Source organism: Saccopteryx leptura, chromosome 6 (genome assembly GCF_036850995.1).
Source record: "Saccopteryx leptura isolate mSacLep1 chromosome 6, mSacLep1_pri_phased_curated, whole genome shotgun sequence".
Lineage (NCBI taxonomy): Eukaryota > Metazoa > Chordata > Mammalia > Chiroptera > Emballonuridae > Saccopteryx > Saccopteryx leptura.
In genome coordinates, this window is record NC_089508.1 from 101,848,854 (window position 1) to 101,863,386 (window position 14,533).

Consider the following 14,533-nt stretch of genomic DNA (forward strand, 5'->3'; position numbering starts at 1 on the left):
AAAAAACAAAACAGGAGACTGAAGAAAAACTTTGTATTAGCATTTCTATCATCAATTGAACAACAACAAAAAAATGCCCTAAAAACTTGGGATGATAATAATGCTTCTCAAGAAAGATTAGTACTGCCTTCCCCTACGGGTGTTTAGAAATGTATGGGCATTTGTAGATGTTCCAATAACCAGTAACTTATACTGGCATTTAGTGCCCAGGAGCCAGGGTACTAAAAGCCCTGCACACACAATCAAGTCCAACGAAAAATGGTACAGTACTACCTAAAAGCCTATGGTGCCCTCTATTGAGAAATACTGGACTATGAAGTAAAAGAATTCTCTTGGTGCCTAATACAATATGCATTTTCATAAAATTTAATAAAACCAGGATAAATAAGATACCAAAACAAATCACACATACAAAAAGGATAAAAAATCAGTACCGCTTCAAACCCTTCAAAACCAATATTGAAAGTTCAAAGACAAAAGAAATGCCTTTGAAATGTTGATGAAAACTTATTTCCAGCCAACCTACCAAACAAGGGAGAGAATAAAATAGGCATTTTTAAAAGAGTCAGGGTCCCAAAATTTACCTCCTATGTAACTTTTTTCAAGAAACGATTAGACAACATATTGTATTTCAGCAAAACGAAGAACTAAGCCAAGAACGAATAAAAAATAAAATCCAGTAAAAAATTAACAAAAACAAAATTTTAAAAAAATGGAGGAGAGATTCCAGCTGAAGAACAGCAGACAAAGGTTTCAGAGCAGTAACTCTACAGCAAACAGAACAACAGACAGAGGGTTCAGAGTAATAACTCTATAACAAGTCTTAAGAACAAGTTCAGATCAGTGCAAGAGGGTTAACAGCTCTGAAAGGCAAGTTCTTCCCATTCCACTCTACGCCCTCCACACAAGAGGCAGAACCAGTAGGTGATTTGCTCACTTGTGAGTTTGAAAACCCTGATGGATTTTAGGACCTTTTGGAAAAATAGCAATAAATGCACATAAAACTAATAATCAAATAAAAAGGAGGTAACTCTAAGGAAAACAAAAAATGTATAGCCAAGGGCAAGTATTCACAGTATACTTTTTGTCTCCAAATTATTATTTCCATGGTCATAATAATGCAAAATTTGTCTTATTATCTATACTGGAATATGGTGAAAAGAAATGTAAGAAGTATGATAAATCCTCAATTGCCATAACTGGCAGATTAAGGTAATGTTAATACTGCCAAAGAAAATATTATGCTATTATTTAATAAGGATGAAAATAGTGGAAGAAAGATTTGAAAGTGATTGCTTCTGAAAAGCTGAACTAGAAGGACAAGATGAGTAGGGCGACAAGCTATTTTGACCATAAGCATTCTAGTATTTGGGTACATGATTTCTGAGTGAAATTAATTTGACAAATAATAATAGGATTTCACAAACCTAACACTATAACAACATTAAAAAAAATTAGGTAGACCTAGCCAGGTCACTCAGTTGGTGAAGCATTGTCCTGATATGCCTGCCAAGGTTGCAGGTTCAATTACTGGTAAGGGCACAAGCAAGGATCAACCAATGAATGCACAAATAAGTGGAAAAACAAATCGATGTTTCTCTCTCTCTCTCCCCCTTTCCTTTCTCTGAAATCAATTTAAAAACAAAATTTAAATGAGGGAGATTTATATATTTTGAAATGGAACAGTATTTAAAACAAATTATAGTGAGAGCTTATTTTATTAATATATTCACTCAACAATTACGTATTTACTGCCATAATTATATTACTGCCGGGCATTTTTTCTAGGTATTGGACATAATGGATATGAGATAATCTATACAAAGACACACAGAGATATGCAATTGACCTTTGAACAACATAGCATTTGGGGACACCAAATCCTGCGCAGCCCAAAATCCCCATGTAACTTCTGACTCACCAAAAATTTCAGTCATCCCTCAGTATTAGAATTGATTCCAGGACCCTTGTGGATACCAAAATCCATGGATGCTCAAGTCCCTTATATAAAATGACATAGAGCCTGACCAGGTGGTGGCACAGTGGATAGAGCGTCGGACTGGGACGCAGAGGACCCAGGTTCAAGACCCCGAGGTCGCCAGCTTGAGTGCGGGCTCATTTGGTTTGAGCAAAGCTCACCAGCTTGGACTCCAGGTTGCTGGCTGGAGCAAGGGGTCACTTGGTCTGCTGTAGCCCCACAGTCAAGGCACATATGAGAAAGCAATCAATGAACAACTAAAGTGCCACAACAAAAAACTGATGATTGATGCTTCTCATCTCTCTCTGTTCCTGTCTGTCTGTCCCTATCTGTCCCTCTCTCTGACATCTCTATCTCTGTAAAAATAAATAAATAAATAAATTAATTAATTAAAATGACGTAGAAAAATGTATACAGCCAGCCCTCTGCATTCACGGATGGAAAATACTGTTGGTTGAATCCAAAGATGCAAAAGCCAGGGAGACAGAAGGCCAACTGTATACTGCTGAAAAAAAAAAAGCCATGGATAAGGGGATCAGCGCAGTTCAAGACTGTGTTGTTCAAGAATCAACTGGGCCTGACCTGTGGTGGCACAGTGGATAAAGCGTCGACCTGGAAATGCTGAGGTCGCTGGTTCGAAACCCTGGGCTTGCCTGGTCAAGGCACATATGGGAGGTGATGCTTCCTGTTCCTCCCCCCTTCTTTCTCTCTCCCCCTCTCTCTCCTTTCTAAAATGAATAAAAAAAAATAAAAAAAAAGAATCAACTGTAGTTACCATTGGGGTCGCTAATCTCAGCACTATTATACACTTTGGAGTAGATAATATTTTTATTTAAGGGTTGGGGTGGGGGAGGAGTCCTGTCCTGTGCATGTTTAACAGCATCTCTGAACCTCTGACTTCTATCTACTAGCTGTCAGTAGTACCACCCTCTGGTTGGGAAAACCTAATAGATCTCCAGACACTGTCAAATGTCCCATGGGAGCAAAATTGCCCCCAGCTGAGGATCACTGCTGTGTATGTGTAAATATATAGACCCAAAAAGACAACAGTAATTGTTCCTGGAAGATTAAGATTACCACAAAAGTCACTATTTTTGACATTCCTATGACTTAATTTTCATATAAATATATTAACTTAATAATAAAGATATCAAAAACTAAAATAAAAACTTACAAAATAGCCTGACCAGGCGGTGGCACAGTGGATAGAGCGTAGAACTGGGATGCGGAGGACCCAGGTTCGAGACCCTGAGGTCGCCAGTTTGAGTGTAGGCTAACCTGGTTTGAGCAAAGCTCACCAGCTTGGACCCAAGGTCGCTGGCTCGAGCAAGGGGTTACTCATTCTGCTGAAGGACCACGGTCAAGGCACATATGAGAAAGAAATCAATGAACAACTAAGGTGTTGCAACAAAAAACTGATGATTGATGCTTCTCATCTCTCTTTGTTCCTGCCTGTCTGTCCCTCTCTCTCTCTGTAAAAAAACAAACAAAAAAAAAACAACAAAAAACCTTCCAAAATAAAAGTAACTAAATGTCACTAAAAAACAAAAATTTAAAGCATTATAAAGTAAAATCTTTATAACTAATAAAGTACAGCATTTGGGAGGGTTTTTTTTTTAATTTTTTTTTTACAGAGACAGAGAGAGAGGGATAAATAGGGACAGACACTCAGGAACGGAGAGAGATGAGAAGCACTAACCATCAGTCCCTCGCTGTGATACCTCAGCTGCCCATTGACTGCCCTCTCACATGTGCCCCGACCGTGGACCCTCAGCAGACCGAGCAAGCCCCCGCCCAAGCCAGCGACCCTGGGTCCAAGCTTTGTTCAAACCAGATGAGCCCACACTCAAGCTGGCGACCTTGGGGTCTCGAACCTGGGTCCTCCGCATCCCAGTCTGACGCTCTATCCACTGCGCCACCACCTGGCCAGGCAGCATTTGGAAGTTTTTAAAGAAATTAGTAAAAAAAAAAAGAGAGAGAGAAATGGGGCAAAGATAAACTATCATATAAATTTAATAAAAGTACTAATAAGTTCGCCCTGGCTATGTAGCTCAATTAGTTAGAGCATCATCTAGAAGTGCAAAGGTTGCCAGTTCAATCCCCAGTCAGGGCACATATAGGAACAGATCTATATTCTTGTCTCTTTCTCTCTCTCCCCCTTCCTCTCCCTAAAATCAATAATTTTTTTTCAAATACTATGAAGTTCAATTGCTGTTTAATGATTATTTTCAACAATAACCATACTTATATATGCATAAAAACAATCCAATTATGAAACACCAATTGTAATTACAGAAGATACCAACTTTGTGGTCTTTACGGTGGCAGCTTTTTGTTTTGTTTTGTTTTGTTTTGTTTTGAGAGAGAGAGAGAGAAAGAGAGAGAAGGCAGGAAGGGAGAGAGATGAGAAGCATCAACTCACAATTGCATCACTTTAGTTGTTCATTGATTATTTCTCATCCAGGGCTCCAGCTGAGCCAATGACCCCTTGCTCAAGCCAGAGACCTTGGGCTCAAGCCAACGACCTCAGGCTTCAGGCCAGTGTCCTTTGGGCTCAAGCTGGTGACCTTGAAGTTTCAAACTAGGAACCTCAGCGTCCCAGGCCGACTCTCTATCCACCGCATCACCACTGGTCAGGTACGGCAGTTTGGTTTTTTTAAAAGAAAAACAGAATTCCTCAAAAACTTGAACAAGACCCAGCAATTGCAGTCCTAGGTAGATAGATACCCAGGAGAATTGAAAACACATGTTCAAACAAACTTATACACAAAGGTTAACAGCATGTCATAATAGCCCAAAAGCAGAAACACCCAAATGTCCATCAACTGATGGACAAATTGTATGTAGTATTATCCACACAATAGAATACTATTCAACCATAACATTATTATGAATACTATTTAGAAATAATGTGCTGTTACATGCTTCAGCAAGGATGAACCCTGAAAACATTTTCTTAAGTTAAAGAAACCAGTCACAACAATGTGTAATTCCATTTATATGAAATGTCCAGAAAAAGCAAATTCATAGAGACAGAAAGTTGTGCTTAACAAGGAATGGGGAGAATTGGGACTAACTAACTACCTTTAGGTGCCAGGTTCCTGTGTGGGGTAATAATGAAAGTGTTCTGAAATTGGACAGTGATGTTAAACTCTAAAACATAGTGACTATAGCCTGACCTGTGGTGGCGCAATGGATAAAGTGTCAACCTGGAAACACTGAGGTTGCCGGTTCAAAACCCTGGCCTTGCCTGGTCAAGGCACATATGGGAGTTGATGCTTTCTGCTCCTCCCCCCTTTTCTCTCTCTCTCTCTTTCTCTTTCTCTCTCTCCCCTCTCTATAATGAATAAATAAAATCTTTTAAAAAAAACAACGTGAATATACTAAAAATTGCAGAAATGTGCACTTTAAATGGGTGCATTTTAGATTATAAGAATTACATCTCAATTTCTTAATAAGTTTTTTTAAAATCTAAGGGTGGCCCTAAAGAATGAATGTTCCAGCCTGACCAGGCGGTGGCGCAGTGGACAAAGCGTCGGACTGGGATGCGGAGGACCCAGGTTCGAGACCCCGAGCTCGCCAGCTTGAGCGTGGGCTCATTTGGTTTGAGCAAAGCTCACCAGCTTGGACTCAAAGTCGCTGGCTCGAGCAAGGGGTTACTCGGTCTGCTGAAGGTCCACAGTCAAGGCACATATGAGAAAGCAATCAATGAACAACTAAGGTGTTGCAATGAAAAACTGATGATTGATGCTTCTCATCTCTCTCCGTTCCTGTCTGTCTGTCCCTATCTATCCCTCTGACTCTCTCTCTCTGTCTCTGTATAAAAAACAAAACAAAAAAAATGAATGAACATTCCAAAGCCCTAACATCAACAGCTGCTAACACCACAGAAGACAAATTGCTGCGTACCTTCTGATGGAAGACATCATCACTACCTGTGAAGTAGTCTCGCTCTCCCCTTCCCAACCCAAAAAAGAAAACAAACCAATTCTGAACAAACCCTTAGATTCAACTAATCAATACGGAAAAACAAAAGAACATGTTAAAGTATACTTCAAGGCAGCATTCTGCAAAACATAAACTCTGGCTGGGAATCTTTAGAGGAACAAAGACCTGATTTCTTCAACAAAAAATGGCAAGGAAAAGAAAAAAACAAAGGAGGGTTCTAATCACTTGTTATTTGAATCCTGAGTTTAATGAACAAGCTGTTCAAAGATAAATGAGAAAATTAAATATTTAAACAGTGGATATTTGATAATACTAAAAATTATTTTTCTTAACAATTCATTATATATTACAATAATGGTATTTGTCTTTTAAAGTCCTTAACTTTCATCAAATATGTACTGAAATATTCATGGATAAAATTATGATTCTGGGATTTGCTTCAAAATAATTTGAGATTGCGAGGTATGGACAGAAGTATATAAGTAAAATAAGACTAGTCATGACTGTTACTGTTTAAGATGAGTGACAAGTCTGTGAAAGGTCACAGACACTATATTATTTTTGTATACTTCTAAAATTCTCCAAAATAAAATATTAAAACAAGGGTACACGGAATACAATCATATTTACAATGTAATATAAACTATTAAGAGAGGGGTGTCAGGAGAGGGAAATTTTTAGATGACTCCAAAGAATTCACGCAAGAGGAGTAACCTAAACTAAGATAGTGGTAGTAAAGAAATGAAAACCACAGATTAAATCTGGATTATTTCCTTAGTTCAGTGGTTAGGTTGTAGGGCCATTCTAGGCAAAGTTTTCTCCTCACCACTGAGGTAAGATATATATTAAGAGCTTAAAATAATTCTTGGCATTCAATTAGTAAACACTCAAATTTTAGCTGATGTAAATAATAAAAGTCCATTATTGACAACGGTTTCCCATTACCATTTATTTTCTTGGCATTCTGTTAATTTCTGGTTTATCATATTAACATACTGCTCACAAAAATTAGGGGTTTTTTATAGCTTCATATTCATTTTGAAACATCCCCTAATTTATGTGAGCAGTGTATTTCTACAGCACATGCTCCATGCCAGCAAGGTTCTTGCTTCAAACATCATGTCGTACCAATGGCCTAGCATAAAGTAGCACTCAAATACATTCACTGAATAATTATACTAAATCAAAAAATTCAGACTCAACATATATAAGGGGGATCTCTATAGACTCTAATATGGGAAGGATGATTATAAACATTAACAATAACAGAATAAAGGGGAATGAGCAAGTTTAGTGTGTTATGTAGGGGGAAAACAGTAGGTATGTGAGATGAACTGAATAATTCACATACTGAATTTGAAAAAGAAAAGTTAAAATATGTCTGAGGTACCCAGAAACCAAGGATACTGAAGGGGTTAAGAACATGGCGTTAGTCCTGGCCAGTTGGCTCAGTGGCAGAGCATCAGCCCTGCATGTGGAAGTCCCAGGTTCAATTCCCAGCCTGGGCACACAGGAGAAGCGCCCATCTACTTCTCCACCCTTCATTCTCTTCTTTCTCTCTATCTATCTCTTCCCCTCCCACAGCCAAGGCTCAATGGGAGCAAAGTTGGCCCAAGCGTTGAGGATGGCTCCATGGCCTCCACCTCAGGCGCTAGAATGGCTCCAGTTGCCCCTGGTGGGCATACTGGGTGGATCCCTGTTGGGCACATGTGGGAGTCTGTCTGTCTGCCCCACCCCAACCTGTTTCTCATTTCGGTAATTTTAAAAAAACAAAACAAAACAAAAAAGAACATGGCCTTGCCTGACCTGTGGTGGTGCAGTGAGTGAATAAAGTGACCTGGAACGCTGAAGTCACCAGTTCAAAACCATGGGATTGCCTGGTCAAGGTACCTATGGGAGTTGATGCTTCCTGCTCCTTAAATCTTCTCTTTCTCTTTCTCTCTCTCTCTCCCTCTCTAAAAATGAATAAATAAAATCTTAAAAAAAAAAAAAAAGAAAAGAACAAGGCCTCTAGCCTAACCAGGCGGTGGCGCATAGAGCATAGTGGTAGATAGAGCATCTGACTGGGACACAGAGGACCCAGGTTCAAAACCCCGAGGTCGCCGGCTTGAGCGCGGGTTCATCTGGTTTGAGTACAGCTCACCAACTTGAACCCAAGGTCCCTGGCTTGAGCAAGGGATCACTCGGTCTCCTGTAGCCCCCCCCCCCCCATCAAGGCACATATGAGAAATCAATCAATGAACTAAGTGCCGGAAGGAAGAATTTAAGCTTCTCATCTCTCTCTTCCTGTCTGTCTATCCCTATCTATCCCTCTGTCTTAAAAAAAAGGGGGGGGGGGCATGGCCTCTAGAGGCAGTCTGTCCAGGTTTAAATTCCACTTCTGTTGCCTCCTAGTTGCAACATCTTGGAAAGATGATTTACTTAACCTCTGGGCCCCAATATTCTAGTATCCCCTCCCCCCAAAAAAGTACCCAACAACAAAGAAACCAATTGTGCCAGCATTTCTGGGTGGTTGTTTTTTTTAGGTTTAAATGAGTAAAAACAGGCATTTAAGTAACACTTGGCAAATAGTAAATAATAAATTTTAGGTATTAAGATGGCAAGTGATACCTGAAAATCTAAAAGAAAACATGTGAAGAAAGTGCTAAGTGGACCAAAGGAAAAACAGAATTAAAAGTGAAAGCCAAAGAAAAGGATTTTTTTGTGTGTATTTTTCTTAAGTCAGAAGTGGGAGGCAGAGAGACAGACTCCCACATGTGCCTGACCCGGATCCACCCAGCAAGCCCACTAGAGGGCGATGCTCTGCCTATCTGGGGCGTTGCTCCGTTGCAACCAGAGCCATTCTAGTGCCTGAGGCAAAGGCCATGGAGCCATGGCTGGGGAAGGGGGAAAGAGAGAGAGAGAGAGAGAGAGAGAGAGAAAGTAAGTAGAGGGGAAAGGATAGAGGCAGATGGTTGCTTCTCCTTTGTGCCTTGACACTGGGAATCAAACCCAAACCTGGGACATCCACATGCCAGGTTGACGCTCTACTACTGAGCCAACTAGCCAGGGCCAAAGAAAAGAATTTTAATGAAGAAATAGTCAACAGCAGAAAATGTTGGTTAGGCCCTGGCTGGGTAGTCCATTGGTTAGCACATTATCCCTCTATGACAAGGTTAGGGGTTCAATCCCTGGTCAGGGCACATACAAGAATCAACCAATGGCCCTGGCCGGTTGGCTCAGTGGTAGAGCGTCGGCCTGGCGTGCAGAAGTCCCGGGTTCGATTCCCGGCCAGGGCACACAGGAGAAGCGCCCATCTGCTTCTCCACCCCTCCCCCTCTCCTTCCTCTCTGTCTCTCTCTTCCCCTCCCGCATCTGAGGCTCCATTGGAGCAAAGATGGCCCGGGCCGTGGGGATGGCTCCTTGGCCTCTGCCCCAGGTGCTAGAGTGGCTCTGGTCGCAACAGAGCGACGCCCCAGAGGGGCAGAGCATCGCCCCCTGGTGGGCAGAGCGTCGCCCCCTGGGGGGCGTGCCGGGTGGATCCTGGTCGGGCACATGCGGGAGTCTGTCTGACTGTCTCTCCCGGTTTCTACCTTCAGAAAAATACAAAAAAATAAATAAAATAAAAGAATCAACCAATGAATGCATAAATAAGAGGAACAACAAGTTGATGCGTGTCTCTCTCTCTCCCTCCCCCCAAATCAATTAATGAAAAGAAAATGTTGGTTAGGTGAATATGGTCTTTAAGGCCACAGGATTTGGCAATTTGTGAGTAAACCATCAACAGAAAAAAACAGCATTCTACAAAGTATTCATATGGGCATTAAGGGTTAAGTAGAGCAAAAAGTCAGACTATAAAGCAGGGTGCAAGGGTAAACAGCGGAGGGAAATATTCTAGATTAGTGGCCCCTACCTACACTAGCCATTTTTCAACCCTTTTCATCTCACAGCACACAAACTAATTAATACAATTTTGCAGCATAAACAAAAAAAAAAAAAAAGGATTTTCTGCCAATCTGTAAAACAACAACAAAAATACCACAAAAAAACCCCATATAATTTTGTCTTATTCACACCTGACGGCTATTGTTGTGCTGGCTGTTGTCATTTTTTTAATTTGACAATCTAAGGGAAAAGAGGTCAGCAGCCCTGACTAAATAGTCAGGTATTGCATGTTTTACAAATTCTTGCAGCACACCAGTTAAAAATTGCTGCCCTATACTTTTGGCTTTCAAAAGGAAACAAGGAAAATGATATAAGGCTGTGGGCTCTTAATCCTATCAAATAAAATACTTTCTACTCTATTGTCACCATCATTTGAAACAGAAAACTACCTAACAGCAAAATTTATGAAGGATAAACTTCTCAGAATAAAGGAAGCACCTTTATGAAAAATCACTATACAGTTCTTATTTTTTGTAATTTCGTATTGGAATCATAAAAATCTTGTAATAGAAAATGCACCATAACTTGCAAACCATCACTCTTGATTACCTGAAGAAAATGTTAATAAAAGGAAAGAGTGCAAAAAACCACAAAGTTCTCTCCCCATAAAAATGAATAAATCGAGTTACATTTGAGTAAAACATCTCCTATAAAGTAAAACTGTTAGGTAGCAGTATTTGCTGTGGTATGACAAATCTGTATGCCAGAGTATGCAAACACAAACACTAATTAAAATTTGTATATCTGCTGAAGAATTAGTAGTTTTAGAACAGAAATTCCTGAACTATATTTTCTATGTATTATCTGTCATATTTTTCTATGTAGCAAAAACAACATTTTGTAGATATCATAAGTGCATTTTTATTACATACCAACTACAGAAAAAAATATAAGGACATGTTTGCAATATACATGAACTACACTTGATGGATCACAGGGGCTCAAAAAAACTTTGAAATGTACGAAAGTGATATATGCCACATAATGGAAGACAAAGAATTACAGAACAGATTCCATTTCTATGAAAAATGCTAAGATGACCATATAACACAGTGGTTAAAAGAGTGGTAATAAGAACATAGCCTTTAACTGCCAACACCACTGTTGTTGTGACCACTGCCCTGCCCCAGTCTCGGTACAGGCAGTGGCCACCCTGGGGGATAGCTGTGCTACTTAGCACCTCCAGGTAGCAGGTTGGAAATTATTGATAACAATACATATCCAGTCCTTGCCAAATATATCCCGCTGTCCACACATCCAGTGTGAGGTCCCTCCAGGCACAAGGTGGGCACCATGACTGAAAAGTCTGACTACTACTACTGCAGGGACCCCCTGAAGGGGAAGAAGTATGTGGAGAAGGATGGCTATCAATGCTGCCTGAAGTGCTCTGACAAGTTCTACACCAACTCCTGTGTGGAATGCTGCAAGCCCACTGGTGTGGACTCCAAGGAGGTGCACTACAAGAACCTCCGCTGGTACAACACCTGCTTTTCTGTGACAAGTGCCTGCATCTCTTGGCCAAGAGTTGTTTCACCTGCAGCAACTGCAAGCAAAGCATCAGGACTGGAAGCTTTTTCCCTAAATGGGAGGGCTGCTACTATGTGAGCTGCCATGAGGCCAAATTTGCCAAGTACTGCATGAAGTGCAGAAAGGGTTTGGTAAAGGGTCCAGTGTGGTGGTGTATGAAAGACCATCCTGGCGTGACTACTGCTTCCACTGCAAAAAATGCTTCGCGAACACAGCTAACAAGAGCTATGTTTTCCATCAGGAGCAAGAGGATTGCCTCAACTGTGCCAAAATGTTGTAAAGTGAGAGGGTCTCCTGTCCTGTAAAATGGAATTGAGTCTTGCTTTTGTGTCCTCACCCTTTGCCCTACATCATCCAGAGGGAAAGAGTGCTCTTTTACCTTTTCAAAGTTGTTCCTTCTGTTTTCTCTCCCGTTTTATGGTATTACTAAAATATGGGCACACAGTGATCATACTAGGATTTAGCTAAAAGCAACTCCACAGCAGAGTTAATTGTGCAATGGCCGCAGTTAAAAACATACACTTAGATAGACTAACTCTTCTGCATGTTTATCATAAAGCAGAAAAATGCTAACCATTTAGCTGTTTAGTGATGTAAGCAAGAAGTCAAAAAGATAAAACTCCCACTAAGATGCCCTTTGTGACTCAGCTGGGACCCACTGTGTCATCACACAACACACAAGAGTTGTTCCAACTCGCTACTGACCCTGTATTCTGTAAGCAGAAAGAGATCTTATTGAAATACATTGTTTAACTTCCTCATCAAACCTTACTTCTGTCCCTTTGATTGACTAATAAGAATTTCTAGAAAATTAACATTTGAACTTAGCTGTGTTTCTAAACTGACCTTTTACCTGTGCTAACATTTGAATTCCCCTTGTGCCATGTTTTCTGAATGTTCCTATTTTCAAGCATGGAAAATGCAGGTGATTTGGAAAGTGTAGACTGATCTGAGAAAAGGAACCTGTTTCAGAGGAACAATGTCACAGTGACTACCTCTGGAAGCTTAACACCACCACTAACCTAGCTGTCAGGTTTTTGCTTAATAGCAACATAGCAACAATTCTTTGATTTGGAGAATTGCATGAAAACATTTTAGCCCCCTCAAGTGTTGTTGCAGTTCTGAAATCAGTAGCCATAAAACTCTAGAAGGGCAGCTGGGCAGAAGCCAGGACTATTACTGACATGGAAGTGACATTTCCAAACAGGCTGAATCCCTTATAACATAGTAGTTTGTTTGCTCTTTGTGTATAAGTTGAAGAGGTCGACCAATGTCCCTTCTCTTGTGATTCTTAGGGCTGTTCCTTAAGAGCTTAGCTGGATATCTGAGGGAGTAGGGAGGTTACCATCCTCATAGGCAGATTTTCATGTAGTGCTTACCTGAGGTGGAAAATCACCTAGTTACTGTAGTCTATCTAAATTGTTATATTACATAGTAGAATGAGAGATATCAAAGTGAACATGTAATGACAATATATATTAACATTCTCACAGCAGTCGTTAGAGAAGTCAATGCCTCATTTTACATTTTGTCACTAGCTATTATCATCTAACGTTTTATTGTATCCTTACAGAAGTAAAGCAGTATTAAAAAAAGAAGAACACACCCTGACCAGGTGGTGGCGCAGTGGATAGAGCGTCGGACTGGGATGCGGAAGGACCCAGGTTCGAGACCCCGAGGTTGCCAGCTTGAGTGCGGGCTCATCTGGCTTGAGCAAAAAGCTCACCAGCTTGGACCCAAGGTCGCTGGCTCCAGCAAGGGGTTACTCGGTCTGCTGAAGGCCCGCGGTCAAGGCACATATGAGAAAGCAATCAATGAACAACTAAGAAGTCGCACGTGCAACAAAAAACTAATGATTGATGCTTCTCATCTCTCTCTTCGTTCCTGTCTGTCTGTCCCTGACTATCTCTGCCTATGTAAAAACAAAAAAAACAAACAAAAAAAAAAGAAGAACACAGGCTTTGATTTCAGACAAACCCAGGTTCAAGTATCAGCTACAATACTACATAGCTGGGTGACCTTGGCAAAGTTATCTAACCTAAATTTGTCTCCTCATATATAAAATAGAAATGATACCTACATAAGGTTGTAATGTGAATTAAACGGCATTTACAATTTTTATATAATATGAATTGCCAAAATCCTACAAAGCCCATTTTTTCCAAGTCCTACACTAAATCTCTGGAGGATGAGGCAGAGTCCTACAAAAGTTTGAAGTTTTACAGGTGATTCTGACTAGCATTCTCATTCAGGTTATCACTGTCTTAGTGCCTTACTAACAAATACCTTAGTCCAAGGTAAGACACCCATAAGACAAGATCCTTTGATTAGTTCCAAGTTTCTAAAACAGACCTTTACCCCAAATTTCTTTTAGAGAAAAAAACCATACTGCAGGGTTCTAATTTAAAATCCTTTCCAAAGCCAGGGAACACATGAGTCTATTATTAAAAATTTACATCAAAATTAGGTACACCTTAGCCTCTTTGTATTTATTATTAAATAGTTTTATATGTATAGATAAACAGTGTACCCAAGACTATACATAATATGTAAGCTGTCTTATTTATCTTTCTTAAAAATAAGTTAACAGCCCTGAACGGTTGGCTCAGTGGTAGAGCGTCGGCCTGGCATGCAGGAGTCCCAAGTTCAATTCCCAGCCAGGGCACACAGGAGAAGCGCCCATCTGCTTCTCCACCCCTCACCCTCTCCTTCCTCTCTGTCTCTCTCTTCCCCTCCCGCAGCCAAGGCTCCATTGCAGCAAAGTTGGCCTGGGTGCTGAGGATGTCTCTGTGGCCTCTGCCTCAGGTGCTAGAATGGCTCTGGTCGCAACAGAGCAACGCCCCCTGGTGGGCATGCCAGGTGGATCCCGGTCGGGCGCATGCGGGAGTCTGTCTGACTGCCTCCCCGTTTCCAGCTTCGGAAAAATGCAAAAAAAAAAAAAAAAAAAATCGACATGATTTATCTTAAAAAAATAAATAAATAAATAACAGCTTGACCAAGCGGTGGCACAGTGGCACAGTGGACAGTGTTGGACTGGGACGTGGAGGACCCAGGTTCAAGACCCCGAGGTCACCAGCTTGAGCATGGGCTCATCAGGTTTGAGCAAGGCTCACCAGTTTGAACCCAAGGTCACTGGCTCGAGCAAGGGTCACTCAG

The 14,533-nt window shown here is 40.8% G+C and overlaps 1 protein-coding gene and 1 pseudogene across 1 annotated transcript in view; one reads left to right on the forward strand and one right to left on the reverse strand.

The window, feature by feature from the left end:
• STRN3 (striatin 3) overlaps positions 1-14,533 on the reverse strand; it is a 114,927-nt gene that overhangs the window by 97,052 nt on the left and 3,342 nt on the right. The window lies entirely within an intron of this gene.
• Positions 11,102-11,657, forward strand: LOC136376612 (four and a half LIM domains protein 1 pseudogene; annotated as a pseudogene).